The following is a 26,767-nucleotide window of genomic DNA, read 5'->3' on the forward strand; positions in this document are numbered from 1 at the left end:
GAGTTTCCTTATTGAGCTCTCTATAATGATGAAAAAATTGCAGGTATGAGCAAAAAACAAATGTTAACACTTCCTTCTAAAGAGGGTATGTTGTGTGGAAAGAGTTTAGTAGATCATAAAGCACTATATATAAGCATGAACTGGAAGCTACTATTGGTGTGGGATTTCTCTATTAAGCTTAGCAGCTTAATAGGAAATAGGAAATAAAATAGGAAGAACATATAACTTCCTAATATAAAATAGATTGGGGTGAGGGGAAGATAATGAGCCAAGTGTTCAGAGCTAAATGCATACTGAAACGTCAACACTGGCAAACCTAGAATAACAAGCCAAGAGGGACTGAATTTCATGATGTATATATTATCTAGCTATATGACTTTGGGCAAGTCATTTCACTGTTCTCAGTTACCTCATTTCCAACATCAAAAGATTGGACTAGATAATCTCTAAATTCCCTTCCAGCTCCAACTATCTCTTAAAGTCCCCTTCCAGCTATGATTCTATGATCCACCACACCCAAATGCATCTCTTCATAGAATCATGGTATCTTGGGGCTGGAATGGCCCTGGAGAGGTCATCTAATCCTCCACTACCACCACCACCCTTGACACCCCACACCCACACCCACACATTCAAACAATTCCCTGTTTTCCTTCAGAGAGGCCAGAGGCATTTGTTCTCTGAACAGAAGAGTATTAAGCAAGCCTTGGGGGTGAGCTTCATTAAAGTTCTGTGATGACAGTTGAAAAGGAATGTTCTATTTCTCCCCAAAGGGCTGGAGAAATAAGAAAAGATGGTAAGGAGATGGGGAGACAAGTTAGTTAATTGAAGAGACAGAGAAAGAAGTAAGAGAGAAGGGAGAAAATGGGAAATAAAGAGGGGAAAAAACTTAGAAGGAATTGGGGGAAGATAAAACCAAAGTAGGGAGAATGAATTTTTAGTTTTGAATTATTTTGGGGTTTTTTTTGCTTTTTTTAAAGGTAATAAAATTATACAACAAAATTAAAATTTTTTTAAAACACTATAATATTCTGTACCCTGGAAAGATGGGGTTTCTGAAGCAAGAAGAGAGCTAAAAGACTGGAAAAAAAAAGAACTATCAGTCAGGGTAAAATGTCTCAAGCCTAACATATTTGTTTTTCAAGAGATTAAATTGAGTAGCTAACTAGTAAACTTTGAATTTTCCTTCCATGCTCTCATGGCTTCAAATTGCTCCTATACAATCTTCTTAGCTTATCCATTTGCACTTTCACACATGAGGTTTGTGGAGAGAGATATGAGTACTTGGAGCATCATTATGTTGGAAAGACTCCAATCTACCAATAGCCCTGGCTTGCTCCACTGGCATTTTGGGAACTCCTTTGTTCTCACTTCACTTAGGAGCAATGTGTTAAATGAGCTTTCGGTAGTACATTATTTATTAGTAGGGTCTCTAGACACAGGCAGATTTCTCCCTTTACTCCTTGATTTTGGAAGGTGTATTAATTCTCTCAAATGTCTGGCTATCCTAAGCTACAATGAAACATCAAGAAAGCAAGAAAATCTTAATCAATGAACTTGTGGCTAACCACTGAACCTACTGTTTGGTAGGTACAGGGGAGAGTAGTGACTTGAGAGTTTGAGGATTTTGTAAGTCCAAATCCCATAATCACTACCTCTCTCACTTCAGGTAAGTCACTTACCCTTTCTGCAGCCCAAGAAAGTAGGGAGGTTAGATTAGGTAGCCCCTACAGGGTCTTTCAAGTTCTAGATTCATGATCCTGTGGGTTGTTCTAGGATGTGTGCCTTGTTCCAATATCATTTTAAAAAGTGAAGAATTGATGGAGAACCTCTGTAAGATCCAGTCCCAGTTTGAGATGAAGGTCCTAAGACCCAGAAAGAACTTCATCCTGAGGGGGGAAAAAGGGACAACAATGGGAACAGACTTTAGAGTAAATAAAATGGCTTTTAACAGGAAAAAAAAAAGTCAAAGAGAAGGCATAGTAACTCCCTCTCAGCCCAAAGCTGACTCCCTGGGAGGGGCTCTCCAGAGCAGCCTTTGAGTCTGTTGACTTGTTTTTTTAAGCTGCTAATGTAACTTGCAGTTACAGTGGTTTGTTTTGTTGTTGTAACATGGTCTCCATAGATGTGCATTGAAATGGTGCCCAGCTGCACTGAAGCCAGTAACCGTGCAATCGAGAGGTTGTGCAAGCACAGCAGATTATAAGGATCCAAGGTATCCAGTGCCTGCCTTACCCATTCCCTCCCATTCCCTCCAAAGCTCTGGCCATCCAACCCATGCCACAGAGCACCACTGCAGGTCTTGGATCAAAGACTCTTGGGCAGGTGTCTAGGTAAGCAAATAAGACAATAAAACGAGAGATTCATTTATTTATGTGTGTGTGTGTGTGTGTGTGTGTGTGTGTGTGTGTGTGTGTGTGTTGGGGAGATAACTGTCTACATTAAACTGGCTAGACACAGACAAAATTGTAAAGGTGAAATTGCACTTTAGGGCCTTTGGATCCCTTTCCTATGTTCTTTTCCCTCCCTCATTCAGGGACCAACTGTACCAATGTACTCCCTGCCACCACCTTCTCAATCAAACATGCTCCCACTAAAGAATCTAGGAGAAACTCATTCATAGCAGAAGATATAAGGACTGATGAGTTTAAGGTATTACCAGTTTATCCTTACCAAGGGCAAAACCATTTTTTGGCATAAGCCAAAGGAATAAAACCATTTGTGGAACCAAAGGAAGTCTTCTGATTAACCTTAATTTGTCGTTCTTCGTTATAACATACACTTCAGTCTTCAGGTTGAGAAAATGAGACCCAAAGATTCCAGATGAGTTTTACCCTCCATTGAGTGTCGAATGAACTGCAGGTACAATGATAAAAGATAATGAGTCCAATCTCCTAACTCTCAAACAAAACCTCCTCATTTGATTGTACCCTTTCAAAGCCTATTCTAGAGGAAACAGTCAGTCAGCTAAGTTCCAGGCACTATGCTAAATGCTGGGACTACAAAGAAAGGCAAAAGACAATCTCCACTCTCAAGGATCTTACAGTCTAATGAATTGAAGATACAGGCTTCACTGGATAACCAAAGGGGAATAAAGTGGTTGAGGAATAGGAAAAAAGTGGGTGTGTAAGAGCTCATAAGAAAAAGATCAGGAATTTTCAAGGGTTACCAGGGTGACTTGACAGCCGAAAAAAGCTGTCCTGCTTATGCCTGCTTGAAGAGAGGCATAATGTAAAGGATGAGGTAGGTCACTGTCCCTATTCTGCCTCTCTCTGCAATATTGTGCTTGCTGGTGGGCATCCAACACACTTGGTCAAGATGATGAAATGACTTGAAACTGCCACTTGAAGGATCAGTGGAAGGAACTGAGGATGTTCAGGTTGGAAAAGACAGAGGGAACGTATTTTTTTTTAGTTATGTGAAGGCCTCTAGTGTGGAATAAGGAATGGACTTATTCTATTGGGTCCTAGAGGTCAGAATGAGACAAATTCAGTTAAAATTTCAGAAGGAGGTTTTAGGCTCAACATAAGGAAAACTATCAACATTTTAAATTGTCCAAAGTGGAATAGATGCCCTCAGGAGCACTCCCCATCACTGGACAATTCCTTGTCTGGATTTTTTTTTCTTTTGAAAGGGGGGACCTGAATTGTTTATTGATGAGACTTCCAAATTCATTATTCAAATGAAACAGCCTTCTTCAAAGTTACAAATTCTCTTTTAATTGCCAAATCGAATGGTTTCTTCTTGATTCTTATCTTTCTTGATTGCTTTATAGCATTTAACACTGCTGACTACCTTTCAGCCTTGATATTCTCTCCTCACTGGGTTTTAATGACTCTACTCTCTATTGGTTCTCCTCTTACCTGCCTGACCAATCCTCAGTTTCTTTTGCTGGTTTTTCATCCATGACACACCTTCCCACTGTGGGTGTTCTCTTAGACTTTGTTCTGGGTTCCTTTCATATTTCACTTTATTCTCTTCTATTTGGTGATCTCATCAGCTCAACAGGTTCAATTATCATCTCTATATTAATGACTTCCAAAACTAGTCTTTCCCCTGAGCTCCAAATTCCACATCACCAACTATCAAACATCTCAAACTGAAAATACCATTAGCATCTCAAACTCAACAGGTCCAAGACAGGACTCATTCTTTCCCTAAAATTCTCATTTCTTTTGAAGATTCCTGTTATCATTGTAAGAATATACAATTTAATTTTTATGCTAATATAAAAATTCTAAAGTAATATTGTGGTCGCCAATTTTAAAATCTTATAGCTTAATGACTTTTAGCAGCTTTATTTACAAAGAAGTGGAAAGATTGAAAATGGAAAAAGGTAAGAAGGTAGAGAATTGTCTAGCCTACCACACTAAGTTCTGCTCCAGTGTCCAGCTCAGCCCCAGCAGGGCTTGATAATCTTTAGCCAGAGGACCCAGTGGTGCCTTCAACAATGGTTCCACCAATGCAGCCTCCTCCAAAAAAGGAAGGCCTCTTTGGAACTAATCTCTCCAGAAGCCAGGAAAGGAAGGCCAGCTACTCACCCAGCAATCGAAAGCAGGATCCAGGGAAAGAGTTTCCTCCTTCAGTCCAGCTCACCAACACAGAGTCTCCAAATATGAACCCCAAAGGAGAAGTTCAAATTAGAAGTCTGAAGAAGTTACCCAAAGAAGAATTCCAATCCCTTGGACAGGAAGTTCAGGACTTTTTATAGTCCTTTTTGCCACATCTCTTCCTGTCACTTCCCCACTTTAGAGGAACCAATCACAGTCTTTCAATTTGCCTAGCACTGCTCAGGGGGTGGGCAATGACTTCAGGAGTTGTCACCCACTCTAGAAAGTGACTTGTGAACTTTCATACTTCGTGACTGGTAAGGTATTAAGTAGGGGTACTTTATTGATTAACTTAAAAATAAGCAAGGGGAAAGTTAATACTATCTTCACACCATTACAGGTACCATTCTTTCAGGTATCCAGCAACTCCTCTTGCTTATGTACCTCACATATCCTATCAGGTGCCACATCTTAAAATTCATTTCTCTTTATTTCTCCCATATACTCTCATCTCTCCTCTTACATAGTCACCATTCTAGTTTAGGCTTTCATCACCTTTTGCCTGAGTCATTGCAATAGTACACTAATTTTCTTCCTGCCTCAAGTCTCTCTCCACTCGAATCCATCATCCACTAAACTGACAAATGATTTTCACAAATTATAAATCTGACCAACTCATCACCCTTGCTCAATAAACTCTATTAGCTCCTTATAACACTCAGGATCAAATAAAGTTGCTTATTTGGTATTTAAAGCTCTTGACATTCTGGTTTCTTCTTAACTTTGCATTTGCCCTACATTTTACTCCCCTCTACAAACTCCATAGTCTTTTTGTTATGTCTCCATGTCTTTATACTGGATATTCCCTATATTTGGAATGTTCTCCCTCCAAAAAACTGATTATAAGAATCTCAGCTTAAATATCATTTCTTCCGGGAGAATTTTCCTTGTCTCCTTTGCTGGTAGTGCCCTCCTCTCTAAGATTATTTTCTTTTTTAATTTTATTTTTTTTATTGTCATGCAAAACACTCTTCTATATTGGTCATTATTGTAAGAGCAAAGTTATGCACAAGCAGAACCCCAAAATAAAACCTTAAATACACTGATGTAAAAGACAACTGCAACAGTTCTTCCTCTGGAGGTGGATTATCATTCCCTGTCATAAGTTTATCAGGATTGACCCAGATAATTGCATTGCTGAGAGTGACCAAGCTTTCACAGATAATCATCATCCAATATTGCTGTTATTATGTACAATGTCTCCCAATTATGCTTATTTTACTCTGCATCAATTCCTGCAGATCTTTCCAGCTTTTTCTGAAATCATCTTGCTTATCATTTCTTATAGCATAATAGTATTCCATCACCAACATATACCACAATTTGTTCAGCCATTCCCTGATTGATGGACATCTCTTTGATGTCCAATTCTTTGCCACTACAAGGAGAGCTGCTATAAATATTTTTATATAAATAGGTCCTTTTCCCTTTTTATTAACTGTTTGGGATTCAGACCCAGTAGTGGTATTACAGGATCAAAGGGTTTTCATGGTTTTCAGTCCTTTGTACATAGTTCCAAATTGCCATCCAGAATGGTTGCATCAGTTCACAACTCTACAAGCAATGTATTAGTGTTCCAATTTTTCCAGATCTCCTTCAACATTTATCACTTTATTTTACTGCCATATTGGCCAATTTGATAAGTGTGAGGTAGTACTTCAGTGTTGTTTTATTTTAATTTCTCTAATCAAGAATGATTTATAACATTTTTTCATATGATTATTCGTGGCTTTGATTTCTTCATCTGAAAATATCCTTTTACCAATTGTCAATTGCGGAATGGCACAATACAATTCTCAATCTACTTTCCATCTTTTCTGTATTCATCTTCTTTATTCTGATTTCTAAACATTGTCTTCCTCATTAGAACGTGAGCTTCTTGAGACCAATACTGGTTTTGCCTTTCTTTGTATACCCAGAGTTTAGCACAGTACCTGGCACATAATAAGAGCTGAATAAAGAAACCTAGCCCCATTTAAAGTAACTTACAATTAGTTGCGTGATCCTGGACTAATCACTTAACTCCAGTTGTCTAACCTTTACCACTCTTTTACCTTGGAACCAATACTTACTATCAATTCTAAGAAAGAAAGCAAGGGTTTAAAAATAAAGTAACCAAAGCTACTGTAGCCAGGTATCTTTATCAGGGAAAAGCAACATTATCAAATCAAGGCACTAAACTAATATGTGCTCTGTTATGTCCTGTTTCTTTTTTTTAACATAAAATAACAAGTCAGTTTAGAACACAGTATTGTTTACATACATTTACATCTGGCAGCTTAGAGAAGAGAATAGTTTTAGTCAAATGACTATGTGGGAATCCCTTTGTGGGGAGTGGGGGGAAGCAAGAATAAGATCAGAATGATCTTGTGAAGTTGGGAGAGTCAGAGAATTTGGACTTCTCATTGGGATCTTAGCCTCCTTACAGGAATAGCAGTGTATGCAGTAGAGCCAAAGACACTCCGAAGAATAGCGCCTTGGATACACTACAAGTAACATCTTTAGGATTCCACAAAGAAGACTTCCTCTGGGCAATATGTAATATTAAAAAACTGTTTCACAGATGTTTGGGAGGTGGAAACAGTATATAGAATGCCATGCCTAGAGTCAGAAAGAGCTGAATTCAAATCTAGCCTCTGTTTGCCTCAGATTTCTCATCTATAAAATGAGGATAATAATAGCACTAAATCACAGGGTTGTTGTGTGGATCAAATGAAATCATCTTTGTAAAATGCTTTACAAACTTCGAGGTATGATTTCAATGCTAGCTATTATCATTAATAATAATCATATGTAAGGAATTGATCTTCTTTTTGGACTGTAAACAACACATGCTCTATGACAAAGGTGAATACCTTTGGTGACCATATATCACCTTGTTATATTGTTAATCAGTGGACCATTAAGCAAATCTTTTTACTATGGTTGCTTAGTAATAATAAAAGCTGATGTTTCTATAGCTCTTTGTGTTTTGCAAAGCTCTTTACTTTTGTCATCTCATTTAATCTTCAGAATGACTCCCCAAAATAGGTACTGTTATTATCCAATTTTATAGATGAAGAAACTGAGGCTGACAGAGGTACATGACTTGCTTAGAACATCACAACCAGTTGATATCTAAGCCAAAATTTTAAGTCAGGTCTTCCTAACTTTAAGTTCAATAATCAATCTATCCCCAGGCAAGGAATAGTCTATTAACATACATTTGGGAAATATCTTTGTTGGTCACAAATCTTTGAGGTATTATTTTGTTCTACTAAGTAAAATGCTTTCTCTTAGTTGGCAAACCACAAGCCAAGAGAGATCATTCAGTCAACTGTCTAACTGTACAGTATCCTGCTTTAGAAAAATCATTAACAAAAGCTTTCCTGTTCCCTTCTTGTCTTTTCATCAGCAAGTGTCTAGATAATTCTCCAAAGACTTTTTAGAAATGAGAAAGTAGGGGTAGTGAGGTGGCTCAGTGGATAGGGAGCAAAGCCTGGAGACAGGAGGTCCTGGGTTCAAATTTGACCTCAGATATTTCCTAGCTGTGTAACCCTGGGCAAGTCACTTAACCCCAAACCTTACCAGTCTTCTGCTTTGGAAATAATCTTAGCATTGATTCTAAGACAGAAGTTAACAGGTTTTATTTTTTTTAATGAGAAAGTAGGCAAACGTGAGTAGTTATTGACATACTCTCAATCACCTTTTGGGGGTGATAAAACCACATATAATTTTTTCCCAATTGTTAGGTATCACTACTTCAGATATACATAAAACAAGGCATTTTGAGGAAAGAGAAAGCAACAGCAACTGGAGTTGAGTGCAGTAGGAGGTTAGGGTGCTCTAGACCCAACTGTGCACTAAAACGTGTGTTCTTTATCAGCTATGTTGGACAATTTTGGCTAAGTCACAGCTTCTCCTGGCCTAAGTCTTTTTAATTTTTTAAATAAAGGAATTAGACAACATACTGTCAACAAAGCAATTCATCTCAAAGTGTCTGACTTGAAATGGCAAGAAATAGAAGACACATTGAGAAACAGGGGGAGGAGAGAAAGGAAGATGTTATAGGCTTCAGTTGTGAATATAGAAGGGAACTAAAAAAAAAACTGGGGAGGGACAACTGGAAATTTCCCAGAGTGCTGAAATTTAGAGGGCAATGACAGAAATTGTACTTCGGCTAAAAACAACTGAGCTTAGCTCCTTGTTAGCAAAAATAATTAAGCAAGATAGAAAGCTACCAGATAGAATGCTTTTTTCCTCTATCATAGACTTCCTCTGGGCAATATGTGCTATTTAAAAACTTATTCTTGATAACTACTTAGGATAGGGCTAAGAGTGTGGGTGGGCAACTCCTGTAGCAATGATCTTGTAGAATCCAAAATTCCCATCCCTATTCCCATGGAATGATGTAAATCTCCCCCCTCTCCAGTCAGAATGCCTTCTGTACTGCTTGCTTCCATTTGTGGTGCTTTTTCACCTAGTTTTGGCTGCAAGAATAAATATCTTTAACTGCTAAAGAGCCTCTCACTTTTACTCTCAAAAAGTTTGGTAATCACTGCCTTAATGTATTGATGAGTAGGAAATAATTCAGAGGATTTCCAAGCAGTCAAGAGATATCTGAGCTTTTGTTCTGTCCTTAAAAATCAATCACTCCTATAATTTCAATTAGGGTCACTTCTGTTCCATTTTACATATATTTATTTAAGGATTTCAAAATCCATACTGGTCCCTGAAACAGCCTCCTGAACTCAAGTACAATGTAAACATTAATTAAAACACATTTTTAGAAACATCCAACAGAAAACCTAAAATAGCACAAAAGTAGCAATCACAGAAGATAAAAGTGCCTAATTAATGCCTAAAATAGTAATTTGCCCATCTGGATTCATAACAGAATAAGATTCATTACCAACTTAGACATCCTATGGATAGTGAAGCTGTTAACCCCTTCCTCTTCAATTTCTGTATTTGCCACAGTATCTACCTCCTTCCTGTGCACATTGCAAAAAGCAATTCATAGAATCATCAAATTTGGCATGAGATATTGATATCTGAAACTTACATAATCACTGATCTCCAGCAAGACAAGAGTTATAGAACTGGACACTCTTGGCTGAAATGTTCCCTTACATTAGTGAATGTGCTAACTCTGAGGAAGTTCCCTTTCTTTTAGACCTTAAACAATTCCAAGTTTACTGAGAGACATCCATTATAAAGAGAAGAAGATATTAACTGGAGAACAAAAAAATAAAATAAAAATGGATTTCAGACAATATAGTCACCTTTAATCTAGAGGAAAATGCATTTACTAAACAACCATATTAGACTGTAGACAATCCCCTCCTCCTCTACTTCTAAAAATTCCCTAAATTCTTTGTTTGTTTACATAGCTAATTATGCTTGAAAAATCCAATCTAGCATGGGCCTGTTAAGAGGTAAGAGCTTGTTATTTGCAGGCATGTTGTGTCAAAGACTGGTATCCAGTGAAGGTTGCCTATTATGAAAAAAAAATGAACTCATTATAATAATAAGTTTTCTTTTTTAAAAGCTTTCAGGTAAAATTAAAGTTGAGTATGACCCCCCCCCCAACAATCTACTTCAATAGCAATAACATAGATTTAAGAAACTATCTGGGACCTTAAAAGTCATTCTATCACATGCCCTCATTTACCAACTTGGGACATCTAGAGCCAGAGAAGATAAATGACTTACCCAAGGTTACACAACTTATTAATGGTTAAACAAGGACAAGAAACAAATTCTCCTAACAGCTAAATAAACTGAGCTTTGAAAGAAAAGCATAATAATATGACATTCAAATAGTGGTAGAGATTATATTATTTACTATTTCATTGAATTCCACTTTATTCTTTTCTTCTTAAAGTATAAATAATAACATTTTAAAGCAAAGTGGCTATTATCAAAGTTAATAATAATTGCCCTTTGTCATGTGTCTATCCCATATTATGACTCTGGAACCCCATGCCAACTCTATAAAAGTGAGTTTTTAATATATATATATATATATATATATATATATATAATTTTGAGCGTTTTGTCAAATTAGCTAGTTATCTTTTGCAACCTTGCATTCTAAAGTGGGAAAGTTAGAAAATGAAACAGTGGCAGGCTGGTAGCAAAGAGGAAGAATAACATTTTTCTTCACTGTTAACCTAGATTCCAACTTTTCATCCTGAATTCAATCCCTACCTAATTAGCTTAAAAGCAAGCAACTCTAACCAAGATTAGGTATTGCTTTCCTGTTTCTGAGAGCTGGGCTTTCACCAAAGGCAGCTCTCCTGTTACCCTTTGCATTTTAAATAAGTCATTTCAGAGCACAATGCTTGTTTTTTATTTAATATATGCATCCCTTGGGATTACATTGAGACTTTCAATGACTCTTTCTGCCTGCAGTCAGAGCAGCACAACGTCTTTAAGATCCTGCTTTGTCCCACAGTTGGCTTTCACTGCAAAGTCTTACTTGTAAAAAAAAAAAAGTTACAAGTCTATTTCTCAGAAACATGGGGTCTCCAGTTCTCCAACAATGAGTCCTGAATCTGCTCTTGGTCTTCCCATCCATTTTAATTCATTTGTTTTAATAGAATATTTAATATAATTTGTTTTACCTGATGATGTTGGAGAATGAAGTCCCACCTAAGAGAATTTGCTAGGTAAATGATGCCTTAAATCCCCACAAAATATTTAAGCTTTTAGCAATATTTTGGTTATAAGTGTTAATTCAAATCTGATATTTAATCTGAATAAAGATTTAAGCTATTAAAGCTTAAAACTTAACTAAGATGTTTGAGTTACCTTGTATAAAAGGCCACACCATAAAAAAAATTAGAAGAGAATAAATCAGGCACCTTTCACAGCTAAGTATAGATAAGTAGGGAATTCATGACTGACTGAGGAAGTGAAGTGATCATAAAAGGGAAAACATCATTTTAAACACATAACACTTTAAAATTTTTGCTTTGATAAAATCATTGAAGACAAAATTAGAAGAGAAGAAAGTAGAGCAGGAGAAAGAATTGCATTAAATATCACTGACAAAAGTCTGGCATACAAAGTATGTATGATATTAACCCCAATGTAGAAAATTAAGTCATTTTTCACATAGCTATGTTTATCGAGTACAAACACACAGTTCGTAAAAAAAATGCAAACCATTAATGATCAAAAGAAGACATTCTAAATAACTAAGAGTAAGGAAAAAGGCAAATTAAAAGAACCAAGGTTTCACCTTACTCCAAGCAAATTGGCAAAAAGGCAGGCATCCTGATAGACACATTTTCCTGATCATAATGAAATATTCATTCTGAAGGAGGTAAGCAGGAAGTGAATGTGGGAAAATTCCAATTATTTTAGTTGGTTACACTCAGAATTTCATTCTTGAGAGCTTTTTGTACATCCTGAACTGATTTCTTGGGTAGAATTTTAGCTCATGGACAATATAAGATACCTGGGAGTCTACTTGCCAAGATAAACTTAGGAACTATATAAACACAATTACAAAATGCTTTTCACACAAATAAAAGACAGATCTAAACAACTGGGAAAATATTAATGTAACAAAAATGGCAATTCTACCTAAATTAATTTACTAATGCAGTGTCATGCCAATCAAAATGCCAAAAAAAAAATTTTACAGAGCTAGGGAAAAATAATAACAAAATTAATCTGAAAGAATGGAAGGTCAAGAATATCAATGGAATTAATTTTTTTTAAGTGTAAAGAAAGGTGACCTAATAGTTTCAGTTCTCAAACTGTATTTTTAAAGTAGTAGTTATCAAAGCAATCTAGCATTGGCTAAGAAACTGAATGTAGGGATCAGTGGGATAGGTCAAGTACATTAAATATAATAGGAAATGATCATAGTAATCTATTGTTTGATAAACTCAATAATTCAAGTTTTGGGGACAAGACCTCACTATTCGAGAAAAACTACTGGAGAAATTGAAAAACCAGTATCTTTGCAGAAACTAGGTATAAACCAACATCTCACATCACATATTAAGATAATGTCAAAATGGGTACATGATTTAGACCTAAAGGGTGATACTATAAGCAATATAGAGGAACATCAAATAGTTTACCTATCAGATCTATGGATAAGGAAAGAATTTATAAACTAAAGAAGAGATAGAGAGAATTATGAGGTATAAAATTGATAGATTTGAATATATTAAATTAGAAAAAAATTTGCACAAACAAAACCAATACAACCAAGACTAAAAAGAAGGTAGAAGTCAATGGGGGGGGGGGAACTATAGCAAGTGTCTCTGAAAAAGGTCTCATTTCTAAAATTTATAAAAAACTGAGTTAAATTTATAAGACTATGTCATTCCTCATTTGATAAATGATCCAAAGATATGAACAGGTAGTTTTTAGATAGAGCAATCAAAGTTATCTAGTCATATAAAAATGAGAGATGTGAAGTAGTATCTTGGAATTGAGAAATGAAAATTAAAACAATTCCAAGATACTACTTCACATCTCTCAGGTTGGCTAATATGACAGAAAAGGAAAATTATAAATGTGGGAGAAGAGGTAGGAAAATTAAGAAACTAATGCACTGTTGGTGGAGTTGTGAACCATTCTGGAGAGCAATTTTGAACTATTACCCAAAGGTTATATAATTATGCATACCATTTGATCCTACAATGGCACTACCATGTCCTTCTCCCAAAAGGTTAAAAAAAAGAGAACCTATGTGTATAAAACTACATATAACAGCTTTTTGTGGTAGCAAATAATTGAAAATTGAGGGGATGTCCATCAAGAGGGAAAATGGCTGAACACATTGTGGTATATGATTATAACTTATATCAAATTTCTATCTTTTTCAAAGAAAGGGAGTGAGAGGGAAAAATTGGAACTCAAAATTTTTACATGTAATTAAGTAAAAATAAAATATTATTAAAAAAGAAAAAAATTAGTACATGGTACCTGTCCTTCCTCCAAAACAGTAAGGGCAAAGTCACATAGAAATGGGGGTCACTAATATGTATATAATTATCCCTGTTGCATATTAACTTAGTTTTAAAATGTGTTATCTATATTTTATTGTGGTTTTATTTATTTTATTAAATATTTCCCAATTATATTTTAATCCAGTTCTGGGGTGCTCAGAAGTATTGCTTCCTGTGTATTTGATACCTCTACTCCAAAGCCTTTCAAATCTTCAAAAAATCCCCCATGCCTGAAATGTACTTTCTCCTAATTTTTCTCTCTTAGAATTCCAAGGCCCAGCTCTAGCACTGACTTCTATTGACCTGTTTCCTCAACTATAAAATGTAAAAAATTATTGCACCTATATCGCTATGTGGTTGTGAAGATCTCAGAATATCATAGTGCCTGGAATATCAGAGGTACTTAATAAAAGCTTGTTTCTGTCCTTCCTTTAGCCCTTTTTCCCCTTGGGTTGTAATGCTCTTGTGGGGTAGAAACCATGTTTTCCATTCCATCTGTGTCCTGCATAGCACCTATAGGCACAACAGTAGGTATTTAGTAATATCAATGACTAAGAGATTATACTGCTGTTTAGATTCAGTGACTTCTATGATAGAGATATAAAGATGAAACATGCCAACTGTTCCCTAAGGAACAGGAAAATGAAAAAATTTTCACTTACAGGAACATGTGAAAAATAAAGAATTTTGTTATTATTTTTCCCTAGCTCTGTAAAATTTTTTTTTGGCATTTTGATTGGCATGACCCTGCATTAGTAAATTAATTTAGGTAGAATTGCCATTTTTGTTACATTAATATTTTCCCAGTTGTTTAATAAAAATTAATTTAAACATGAATTATTTGCAAGTAATTTGGGAAAACAAAACACTCTTTAGTATATAATTCTACTTTTCCCTTTTTACTTTTGATCAATTAATAAAACTGAAAACTGACTTTATGAACCATTACGCAGTCAGAGACCAAGAGAAAGGAGGTTAAAAGGGGAAAGACAGAACAAATAAATAGGCCTGAGTATGTGATGGTGGACTTGGAAAACTATGAATATGAGCAAATTTGGAGTTGAATGACTTGACTATTGAGGTGGCAGTTAACAAAGATGTTATGTGTAAATAATTTTTGTTTTCTTTTTTAACCTCAATTTCTCTGCTAATTTTGTTTTGTTTCTTGTAGCTGCAGTTGCCATGAAGACAGTAAAGTTGTGACCTGCAAGTCATGCTAAATATTTATATTTGAAATGAAGGTTTCACTTAGATCATTCAGGTTTATTGGCCACATGCACTGGGAGTAGGAAATCTACACTCATCACACATAGGCTCACTCATAAAAACACTTACTTGGCTCTTAGTAGCCAAACCACAGAATCCATTGGCTCTGTGAATCAGAACTTTTCCCCTTCTCCTGATCAGCCCCTTCTCCACAAAACTTAGAAAGTGAGGGATTCAATTCAAGAGCATCTGATTCAATTTGGAGCTGAAGGTTACAGATCAACAAGGTTGTCATGTTAGAACAGAGAAGGGGCAGAATGCAAGTCTTACTTAAAGCTCTTCAAATTCTCTCCTTAAAGCACTCCTTTGGAGATCATTATCTTTTCTTAAATGGACTATTCAGAAGGATTAGATGGCCAATCTAGGCTGAATTAATAAACTCCTTTTATTTAACATGTTTCAGAGAGGTTAACTATCTTAACTGGATGCATCCAAAGGAACATGGAAAGGGAGACAGAGACAACACAGGAAGGGTACTGTGCCAATATCTACCTCCCAAAATGGAAAAATAATTTGATACCTTCTCATACCTATAAAGTTAAGGCAGTCATTGATCCACTTGGGGTCTAGGATTGACACTTCCAAAACTAGAGTTATGTGCCAAGCAACTAATCCCTACAAAAAATGAATGGGGAGAAGCAAGGGAGAGATTCAACCAGAGAAGTCAAGAGAAAATTCCAAGTTCTTGGAGTCTGACAGAAGGAGATTCAGGACTATCTCTTGAGAGATTGCTCCTAGGACGTGGTCCATTGGGACAAGCTCTCTCTGGGACACCTGGCTCCATCTTCACAGCTGAAGGCAACTCAGGGATCAGTTCTGTGAGAGAGGTGGTCTCAATTGTTCCTCACCTCTAAAAATCACAGGCAAGGAGAAGCCTCTTAGCTAGGACAGTAGAAGTTTCTAGCTTGCAAATTGAAAATTCACAGGCACAGAAAAATTCCAGTGGAGGTGGGACCAAAAAGAGGAATTTCCAGGCAAGAGGAGGGAATGTAGTTAGGGTATATACAGCTGAATGGATGGAGAAAACTATGCTTTAAAAACCAGAAGTTGCACCTGAAGTTGTAAACCAAGTGTCCATCTTTCTTGTATGCATAAAACTTGAAATGCTGAGCACTCTCTGGAAGGATATTAAGTTATTGTCTTTTAATGCATAGTATCATTGCTTAGACCTGAAGAGATCCTTGGAAGTCATTTCATCCAGATTTGACACATAAAGAAACCAAAACAAAGGGAAGTTAAATGTATCTATTACCCACTGGTAGTAAGTGGCACAGTTGGGATTTGAACCCAGATACTCTGACTCTAGACTTGATCTTTATTCTGCTACCCTATTCTGCCTCATTTTACATGAGAGAACACTGGGGTTCTGAAAGCTTTTGTTGACTTGTCTGTGATCACACAGCAAGAATCTGACATAGAAACTGAACATGTCTTCTAATTCTAAACTTGTACTCTACTCAATATTCAATACTTATTAATATAATGGGAAACACGTTGATCTAGGAGTCCTAGTCCAAGGTCTTTTGCTTCTTAGCTATATAACCTTGGAAAATCTCCTAATTTCAGAGTACTCACTGGAATTATTAAATGCTTAATATATGCCAATTATTGTGCTAAGCGCTAGAGATAAAAATACAAAAGCAAAGATAGTCCCTAACCTCAAGGAGCTTCCATTTTAATGGAGAAAATAACAAGACCTAAGAGTAGTAGCCAGGGAGGAACACTTTGGTCCAAAAAGTTGGCAGGATGGTAAATAACATTTCCTCCAGAAATGACAGAAGAGAGGGAGATAGAGAAATGGATACATGTACAGCATTGAGTTTGTTGGCTAAAGAGGAAAAGGCCAGAGAAGAGGGAATGAAGTGAAATATCGCTGGACCTTTCCTGAAAAAAAAATGTTCTGGGACAGGCAATCACTAACAAGAGAGTAGAATGCCATGTTGGAAGTTCCTCCTTGCTCATTCCCTGGTGTAAATGGTAAGATGATCAGTAAAGAGACTGTGGAGTGAGTAGAAAAGAATTAGAGAAAGCACTAGACTATGAATCAGGATTACTGAGATCTAGCCTTGGCTAAGTCAATAACTAGTTGTGTGTCTACAGGCACTTTTAACCTTTGAGGCCTCATTTTCTTTATATGGAAGAATAGGAATGAGAAGGTTACCCTAATTAGTCTATTACAGTAATCTGGACTATCCCCAGCTCCATATATGCTCTATGGGATTTCATGTACCCATCCCACTTTCAGAAAAGGGTGTCAGGTCAAAACAAAGGAATTTGTTAAGTTGTTTTTCAAATGTGTCCAATTCTTTGTGATCCCTTTTGAGGTTCTCTTGAAAGAGATACTGGAGCAGCTTACCATTTCTTTCTTTAACTCCTTTTTAAAGATGAAGAAACTGAGACAAACAGGGTCACACAGCTAATAAATATTTGAGGCCAGATTCGAATTCATGAAGGTCAGTCTTCCTAACTTCAGGTCCAGTGCTATATCCACTGTGACATCTAGCTGCCCACAAAAAAATAAAGCTGTATTTAGTCTCAAAAAAATATGCCTTTGAAGTTTCTATTAACAAATCTGATCATGAAGCCCATAGCACTGAGTTGAGAATTAAGACTCAATCATTGAATTCCTCAGGACTTCACCTTTAAATTGAGGATATTAAACTAGATGTTCTCTAAATAATCTTTCAACTCTAAAATCTATTGCTCAACATTCATTCAATCTTCAGGTGGGGAAACTAAGATATATACACACAAAAGTGGGCCCTGTGTCAACAAGAATGTTGCTCTCCCAGAAATACTTTAGTAGGTGGAGAAAGCATCAGGATTTGTGATGGCCAAAATACACTTCCAAAAGTACTGACAGATACATTTAATAAAAGTAGGAAAGTTAAATAGGGTCAGAGGCTAATGACTGTGACTCTTTTGCTTAGCTATGTATTCTTTCTCAGGTTTATTTCCATGCCAATCAGGGAGGATCTTGGGCATGGGCTCATCCCAGCCCCTCCATAGCTCTTGTCACATTTTTTGAGGAGAGCGTTACACAGACAAAGCATCTCAATCAGGGATTGCAAAGGACTTAAAAGATATTTCCAAATATGAATTCAGATACCTTCTCTGACTGTCACTTCAGTACAAGCAGCCTATATGCTGTCTAGCTTGGGGATCCATGCCACATAAGACTCTCCCAAGATTAATAGTGATGGCAAACATGTACCATCCCTCACCTCTGCCAACTGAATTTGCCTCAGGTGAAGCCATTGCCCTCTTCGTCAACACTGGAAGCAGACAGGAGAGGCAGCCAGGCTAGATATTTAAAGATTAACCTGTGAGCCAAGTTCAGACAGAAGTAGAAGCATCATCAGATATAGGTAAGCATTTAAAGAAGACAAGTCAAGAAGAACTTATTATGCACTTTATTTATTATTTCTGGAACTTGCAAGTGCTGGGAATAAAAATACAAGCAGAAAAAACAGTCCCTGCTCAAAAGGAGCTTACGTTCTAATTGGAGGCAACAACTTATAAAAATTGGTGAATCAGAGAGGTACAGAGGTTCAGGTCAGGATTTAATGAAGGCTTCTCTCCGCTGGTGGACTGTCTAGCAAGCCAAATGGACTGAATGACAGTCCTAGATCATGGAATTTAAAACAAGAAAGATCTCTGGAGATATAGTTCAATCCCTCATTCATTCTTCCTCTCGCCTCTTTTTAGTTAAATCTAACTCCTTTCTATTGTGTTTCTGCTATGGCTTAGAATTCTGACTTAAAACCTCTGTGTTCTTGACCTTAGCTTCTTGGTGAGTGTAGCATCTGTAGTGCCCCATAACATGATATAATCCCAGCCAAAGAACATGAGTCCAATCTCCTAGTGCTCCCAAGTTTGACAATTTCATTTAGCCTCACAAACCCTAGAGTAGTTCTTTTATTTTCTCATTTTACTTTTTTCACATTATTTTATTTTTAAGACTATTTTTCCATGGTTATATGATTCATGTTCTCTCCTTCTCTTCCCTCCCCATTCCCAGAGCTGACAAACAATTCCACTGGTTTATACATGTCTTATTACTCAAAACCTATTTCCATATTATTCATATTTGTAGTAATCTTTTAAAAACATAACCCCAAATCATAAACCCATATAATCAAGTGATAAATCATGCTTTCTTCTACATTTCTACTCCTATAGTTCTTTCTTTAGATATGTATAGCATTCTTTATCATATGGGATTGTTCTTGATCATTGCATTGCTAATACATATAACAGAGTCTATTTCATTTGATCATTCCACAATTTCAGTTTCTGTGTACAGTGTTCTCCTGGTTCTGCTCACTTCACTCTGCATCAGTTCATGGAGATCTTTCCAGTTCATATAGAAATCAAGCAATTCATCATTCCTTATAGCACAATAGTATTCCATCACCATCATATGCCACAATTTGTTCAGCCATTCCCCAATTGAGGGGCACCCTCCCATATTCCAAGTTTTCACCACCACAAAAAGTGTAGCTATAAATTTTTGTGTAAACATTTTTTAATCTCTTTGGGGTACAAACCCAGTAGTGGCATAGCTGGATCAAAGGGCATGCAATCTTTTAAAGCCCTTTGGGCATAATTCCAAATTGCCTTCCAGAATGGTCCTAGATTAGTTCTTGACTCCATCTTAGTGCATCAGCAAGCTCCTTCTCTTGATGTCTCACCAAACTTTAAGAGCTCCACACCACCTGCTTCAACTGCCTTCATGGTCATTGGAACAAATTGTTCTCATCCACTCATTCTGCAGAGGGAAATCTTCATATGCTTGAGGCAGACATCTGCCTGACTCATTGATAGGTTTGAAAACTACCACTTACCTTCAACTTGGTAGCACCTCTGGCGTGAGTCTTTTAGAGTCCATTTCAGGGCTCCTCATACATCTTTGATGTCCACCTTTCACCCAACTCTCACTTGTGGCTCCAAGAAGCTGTAGTATGGGCAGTGGTCACACCTCCCAATTAGAATACAAATTCCTTAAAGGAAAGAATTCTCTCCTGTGCTTCTTTGTAGCCTCCATTATACAGAGTATGATTTTTAAGTATACTATTTGTTAACTGATTGACTGACTCAGATAAGATTCCTGTCCTGCTTCCAGAACTACCTGTAGATAATTTCTAATATCAAGACCTTAAAATTCTTGAACCTCAATTATCAGCCAAAATATTCTTTCCCTCACACAAAATGAGAATCTTGAAAAGATCATTAGTTATTTCAGGCTATTAATTTATTCATTTTTAATATTCAACCAAAGAGATTCAGGGAATAAGTTGGAGACTGTTGACTATTGAGGAAATCAACTGTATTAGCTATTGAGGAAATTGCTGGAAAATAGTTCTTTAAAAAGTTATTTCTATTTATTGAACTATGAAAAGGAAAGGAAAGTAGTAGTATTGAGTTGAGCTATTTATATGCTACCCTAGTCTAAGTCGTTCTTTCTATAAACCCATTCCCAAATTATCTCACAAGAGATTTCTTCTCCCTTGGTAAACCAAGGCTGACCTCTCTCCCATTTCTAATTAAAATAAATCTACCTTACTAATCTATTCTAAAATATATCTAAGTAATATAAATTTCCTTATATACTAAACTTCTCCAGAAATCTTTCCTCTACTTATAAAGTTTAAGGTTTTTCTTGGGGGTGGGGGTGGAAAAAAATGTCCACTCAGCAGGGGGTCTGGGTCTGGGGAAATCAGCACCACCTGCAGTCTGCTACTCTCTACCAGCAAACTCCCTCAGGAACAAACTTTCTTCTCTCCAAGCTGTTAACTTTCCATATCTAGTTTCCAAACTTTTCCCAAAGGGATCACAAGGAAAATCGCACTCCTCTCTGAACGTCCACCTCCCAGAGTGAAGTATCAGAGAGACCAAGAGCAACCAGTAAATTCCCAATTGCCAACTCCTTAAAGGTTCTCTGGGAATTTCATCCCACTGACCTCCTAAGAATTCTTCATTCCCTTAAAAACTCTTCAAGTACCTTTCTAACTCCCTATTCTGGAATCTTACTTTTGACTAACAATTTACTCTTAATTAACCAGATTACTTAATTAGCCCTTAATTAACTATTTCAGGGTTTTCTGTTATTCTGATTTTTTTTAATTTTGAAAATATTTTTCCATGTTTACATATTTCGTTTTCTTTCCTTCCCCTCTTCCCTCCCCACTCCTGGATCCAATAAGCAGTTCCACTGGGTTATACAAATGTTATCACTTATACCTATTTCTATATTATTCATTTTTGTAATAAAGCAATCTTTTGAAACAAAAAACCCAAATCATTTATCCATATAAACAAATGATGTCATTTGTTTTTCTTATGTTTCTACTCTCACGGTTCTTTCTCTAGATGTGGATAGCATTCTTTCTCATAGGTCCCTTGGGATTGTCTTGCATTAGCAAAGTCTATTACATTGTATTGTTCCATAATGTTTCACTTTCTATGTATAATGTTCTCTTGGTTCTGCTCATTTCACTCTGCATCAGTTCCTGGAGGTTCTTCCAGTTCATATAGAAATGCTTCAGTTCATCATTCATTACAGTATAGCAGTATTTCATCACCATCATATATCACAATTTGTTCAGCCATTCCCCATTCAAGGGACACTCCCTCATTTTCCAATTTTTTGCCACCACAAAGAGCTTGGCTATAAATATTTTTGTACAAACATTTTTCATTATCTCTTTAGAGTACAAACCAAGTAGTGGTATTACCAGTTGAAAGGGTATATACAGTTTTATAGCCCTTTGAGTATAGTTCCAAATTGCCTTCCAGAATGGTTGGATCAATTCACAGCTCCACCAGCAATGCATTAGTGTCCCAATTTTGCCACAACCCCTCCAACATTTATCATTTTCCTTTTCTGTCATATTGGTCAATCTGCTAAGTGTGAGGTGGTAGTCTACTAAATTTTAACAACCAGGAAAAGACAAAATGGTAAACAGAGTTCTGTGTTTTGGGTGATATATGTTAAAACATTTCAACCCATTTTTTTCACAGTGTATAATTACAATAAAAGTCCATTATTCAACCAGTCAACAATTGCTAGATTTTCACTGGTTTCCAAAAGGTCTTCAGTTTTGCACAGTGCTTTCTAATGGAGCCCATGCATGTCCTTTCCCTCCATTTGTTCTCCTTAGCTCCAATGTGATTCAAATGGCAGTCTCTGTGACCCAAAAGTGAAGAAAAAAGGAAGTGGAGTTATCAAAAAGAGTTGGTAAGAAACAAATTTGGGACTAGAATTAGAATAAGTAAAGATCTTGAGAAGAAAGGCAGGTAGTTATTTGTGTAAAGGGAAAAAAACTGTGTTCTGGAGAAGTGGTGAAAATAGGGAAGCACTAAGCACAAAATAATGTTTCCCTATAACTATCTAAAAAAAGTTCCCAACATTTAGTCAGAAATGGTTCCATAATTAAGAAAGATTCTTTGGCCTAATAAGTCAATGATTCATTAGAAATGATACTTGACCCAAAGCTTAGAACCCTAGTTACTCTTGATTATCAGGTAACCATATTTATCTTACAGCAATAATAATATTTAACAGCTCTCTGTCTTTACTCTCCATCCAGACAACAGGAAAAGTACTTACTTAAAAAACAGCAATTAGAACCAGTGATGAGTTCTGTACATATCCACTCAAATGTTTTCCTTAAGAAAGTCACAATGTGAATGGACTTTCTTTGTTAGCATTATTCAATTTAACAAACACTTATTAAACACCTACTACATGACAGTACAATATTGGGGCTGGCAATTTTGTTTGTTTATTTGTTTACCAGACCTATCATTTCATTGTCATAATGGTATTTCCAAGTTATAGAGCCAAGATAGACAGACAGACAGACAGAGACAGAGAGAGATACAAATTATATATATATATATATACATATATATATATATATATTCTGTCTTCGTATCAATTCTAAGACAAAAAGGCAGCAAGGGCTAGACAATTAGAGTTAAGTGACTCACCTAGGGTCTGTAGATTTTAAAAATTAATATCCAAATACAAGTATTATATTTATAAGACTTATTAATAATAAAAACTTGAAGCAAAGGAAGAAAAACCTCAGTAAAGAAAACCCACTTTCACAGCTGCACACATGCAAAAGAGAGGAAGGGAGGCATTACCCACAGCTTAAAAACAATAACGTTGCTAATGTGAAGGAAGGGGAAAGGATTTGGGGGACAAGAAAAGAATTCTGGGAGATGGAATCCAAAGGTCCAAGATTTTCCAATTACACAGATCATATAATTAGGAAGTCTCGGAGGCCATATCTGAATCCAGGTCCTCCTAACTCCAGAACTGAAGCAATATATTTCTATATGAGTTCCCTCTACCCTATTCTTTCCATTTCAAAATCTCTTGACCTCGCCCCTCTCATACATTATTTTATCTCTTTCTTTGACAGGCCTTCTTGCCAACATCAACCTAGTTGAGTTCTCTTCCCAGTATTTCTGGCTTTCATTCTTTTCCTCCATACTTTCCTAACTAATTTGGGAGTCTTTTTCAATACCAGTAGGACCTCATTTTACCTTTCAGGGATTTTCTACCTCTTTTTGTCTCTCCAGCATCTAGCACAGTACCTGGCACATAGTAGGCACATAATAAATATTTATGTTTTATTATTGATTGATTGGTTGAAAAGGATAATTGCATTTCATATCACTAAATAAGGCCAGCAAAATCTGATATTTGGAAGGTATCAAATGTTTTTGGAATTTTCTGTTCAGAAATTCAACTTAATGAGCTTTTCTTAGCCATAAAAGAAGACTGAGCCTTCCAAATTCTCCTTTGCTACTGAGACTGTCTACCAACACATGGATGATTATTTTGTTCTTTGCTGCTGAACAAAAATGGCATCCTAGCTCTGCATAATGGAGAGAGACTTCCCCCCAAATTCAGAGCAGGGTCATGTACCCTCTTACTACCTTACTACTAGCTAATGAGCATACTTATGCAAAAGTTCCACAAAGTCTGCATATCTGCTTCTCAACTAATTATATATGATTTATTTTTGTTTAAAAGTTCCCTTACTTTATGGGAATAAAACTACCTATGCCATACCTGATTCATATTTGTAGATAAGATCCCTTTTTTTTTTCCTTCCTTACCCCAGGCTGAGCTAAAAACAGAATTATTCCTTAAGAATGTGAGATGGTGATAAAACTGAAGAACTGGGAGCCTAGTTTCCCTATGAAGGAGACAACACGAGAGAAATGGCCCAGGGCAAAATGGAAGGACAAAGGAAAGGGGTTAGCCAACATGGTTAGCCCCGGTGGCCTCAGACCAGCAGGACCTGACTAGCCTGAGTTCCAGGAAAGTCTCCCACAAGGTACATTAAGCCCCAGTGAACACAATGCAATCATCAGCCTTTCCATTGCCCTAATTCTTGAGATATTGCTATACTATGACATTTATACAGTGTCACCGGAAGAATAGTTTAAATATATATATATATAGTTGTTGTTTTAGGAAGATGTTTGAGGTCATGAAGGCAATCCATCCTACTCCTTTCCATCCTATTCAACTCTAAACCAAATTCACTAACTATCCACAACATCCAATATAGAAATGATGATCAACCAGATCTTTGGGTCATCCATACAACTGCATAGAAGAGGACAGACAGAACCCAGGCTTCATCCATTTGGTTTTTCTATCAGACGAATTAGGCTGAACTCTAAAATGAGATTCCTCCAGGAGTTAGGTGGGGAGAAATCAAGATGATGATGTAAGAGGTTTGTGTATGGGAACTGAGTTGACTGTATGGTTCCTTGGTTAAGGATTTATATTCTGGTAGCACCTTTCTAAGGTGGAAAATTTAAATAGCTTTTCAAATATTAATATGTTCATGTTCTTATGGTGATTTCAGTAATTAGCACTGATAAGAATGTGTAGTTAGGCCATGTGGCAAACAGGTCTCCCTCCAAGTTCTCAGATTTCTCTATACACTGCAGAAAATCCATTCCAATTCTTCCTTTTATCCAATCTACCTTCCTATGCCAATTATTCTCTTTCCACTAATGGGAAAAGAATTTCAGGACTCCTGTAAGGCATTTAAAAAAAAACTACAACACGAAGTCATCGTTTTCAGAGGATTATGTCCTATGCAAGAGGTCGCTCTCCTGGTTCTTTGCTGATAAGATGTTCATTATTGACAACTCACATTTTCCATAAAGTTTCCTCAACCTAACAAAGGTATAGTAAATTCATGAAAGTCTTGAGTTAGCTAACTTATGCCATCTATAGGCTAGAGAGAGAACCACTTGGTCAAAAAAAAAAGAGGGAGGAAGGAAGAAAGGAAGGAAGGAAGGAAGGAAGGAAGGAAGGAAGGAAGGAAGGAAGGAAGGAAGGAAGGAAGGAAGGAAGGAAGGAAGGAAGGAAGGAAGCAAGGAAGCAAGGAAGCAAGGAAGCAAGGAAGCAAGGAAGCAAGGAAGCAAGGAAGCAAGGAAGCAAGGAAGCAAGGAAGCAAGGAAGGAAGAGTATTATCGCAACCATCAAAATGATTTATTGAGCAATTTTTTAAAAAGACAACTCTACTGGAATCTGTAGTGGGTTTTTTTAAAGCATAATTCATGTCCTCTAAGGACTTATAATCTAAGACATGCATAGAAAAACATGGATAGAACTTTTTAATGGCAAACATCAAACAAATTGTGCAATAGTGAAAAAAAAACATCATTAAGAGTCAGGAAACCCCAGTTTCTAATTCCAGCTCTACCAGTAAAGAGTTGTGTAACATTAACCAAGGCACATCAGGTCACAACATAGTGTAGTGGCTAGTGTTGGAACTGGAATAAGATTCGAATTTTACTTCTGAGATTTACTAGCCAGTTACCCTGGGCAATTCACTTCCTAAGCCTCTTCTATAAAATGAGCATAATAATAATAATAATAGCATTACCTCATAGGATTATTGCGAGAAAAGTGAGATAGCATATAAAGCATTTTACTTACCTTAAAGCACTATAACTGCTATCTAGCTATTGTTTCACTTCCCCTGTGGATCCCTGCTCCCATTGGTCAGTTCCTCCCAGCGCCTCCATTTTGAGCAAGTACCCAGATGCGCCACCCTACAGACTGACATTACTGTCAATTCAAAGCTATTTTCTACCTCCATTCTTATAAGCATCTTCCATCTATTGGTGAACTCCTCCCAGAACTTCCTGGCAGGTATCTGCACCACATTTATGTATGCAATCTAATGATCCCACTTAAAGGCACATATCCCAAGGAGGGAAAAAGCAGAAATTTATGGCATAAACTAAAATATACATGGCATCATTCCTTGGGAAAGCAAAGAAGCATAAACAGAGGAGATATTCATCAACTTACAAGTGGCTGAAGAAACTGGCACAAGAATTTAATGGAATATCATTATACTGTAAGAAAAGACAAATATAAGGAATTCAGAGGAAATGGGAAGATTTGTATCAAATGATTCAGTGTTCAATAATGAGAACCAGAAGGAGAAAGATGAGGAGTGAGTTTTTCTGTAATTCTTAAGGCACAAAGCACTTTACAAATATTATCTCATTAGAGAGGTCAGTTCTATTATAATCCTCATTTTAAACATAAGGAAACTGACTGAGAAGTTAAGTGATTTATACAAGGTCACATAGCTAGTAAATGTCAAAAGCTAGATTTAAAATCAAGTCTTCCTGACTCCAGGTCCATCACTCTGTCAACTGTATTACCTACCTGCCTCAGATTATGTGATCATGTAAATGAAAAAAACACTAAAAGGAAATCAAAATCTGGGTAATTGTAATAACCAATCTTGTCCCTGGAGAACAGGTACTGAATCGTATCTCCCTTTTTTCACCAGAGAAGCAGAGGGATTCCATGGACAGAATATTGTATAGATTATCAGACACAGTCATGGCATCAGTAGTTTTAGCTAGTTA

The 26,767-nt window shown here is 36.6% G+C and overlaps 1 long non-coding RNA gene across 2 annotated transcripts; it reads left to right on the forward strand.

Annotated features, from left to right (window-relative positions):
* The first annotated feature begins 635 nt into the window (after positions 1–635).
* Positions 636–15,226, forward strand: LOC103103924 (uncharacterized). Of its 2 annotated transcripts, XR_008911268.1 has the most exons (4): positions 636–796; positions 2,126–2,333; positions 13,833–13,966; positions 14,739–15,226. It is a non-coding gene; the product is annotated as an uncharacterized LOC103103924 (long non-coding RNA). The 2 variants fall into 2 exon arrangements; XR_459253.3 differs by lacking the exons at positions 13,833–13,966; positions 14,739–15,226 and adding an exon at positions 2,537–2,724 and having other exon boundaries at positions 641–796.
* The last annotated feature ends 11,541 nt before the right edge of the window (positions 15,227–26,767 follow it).

Source organism: Monodelphis domestica, chromosome 1 (genome assembly GCF_027887165.1).
Source record: "Monodelphis domestica isolate mMonDom1 chromosome 1, mMonDom1.pri, whole genome shotgun sequence".
NCBI lineage: Eukaryota > Metazoa > Chordata > Mammalia > Didelphimorphia > Didelphidae > Monodelphis > Monodelphis domestica.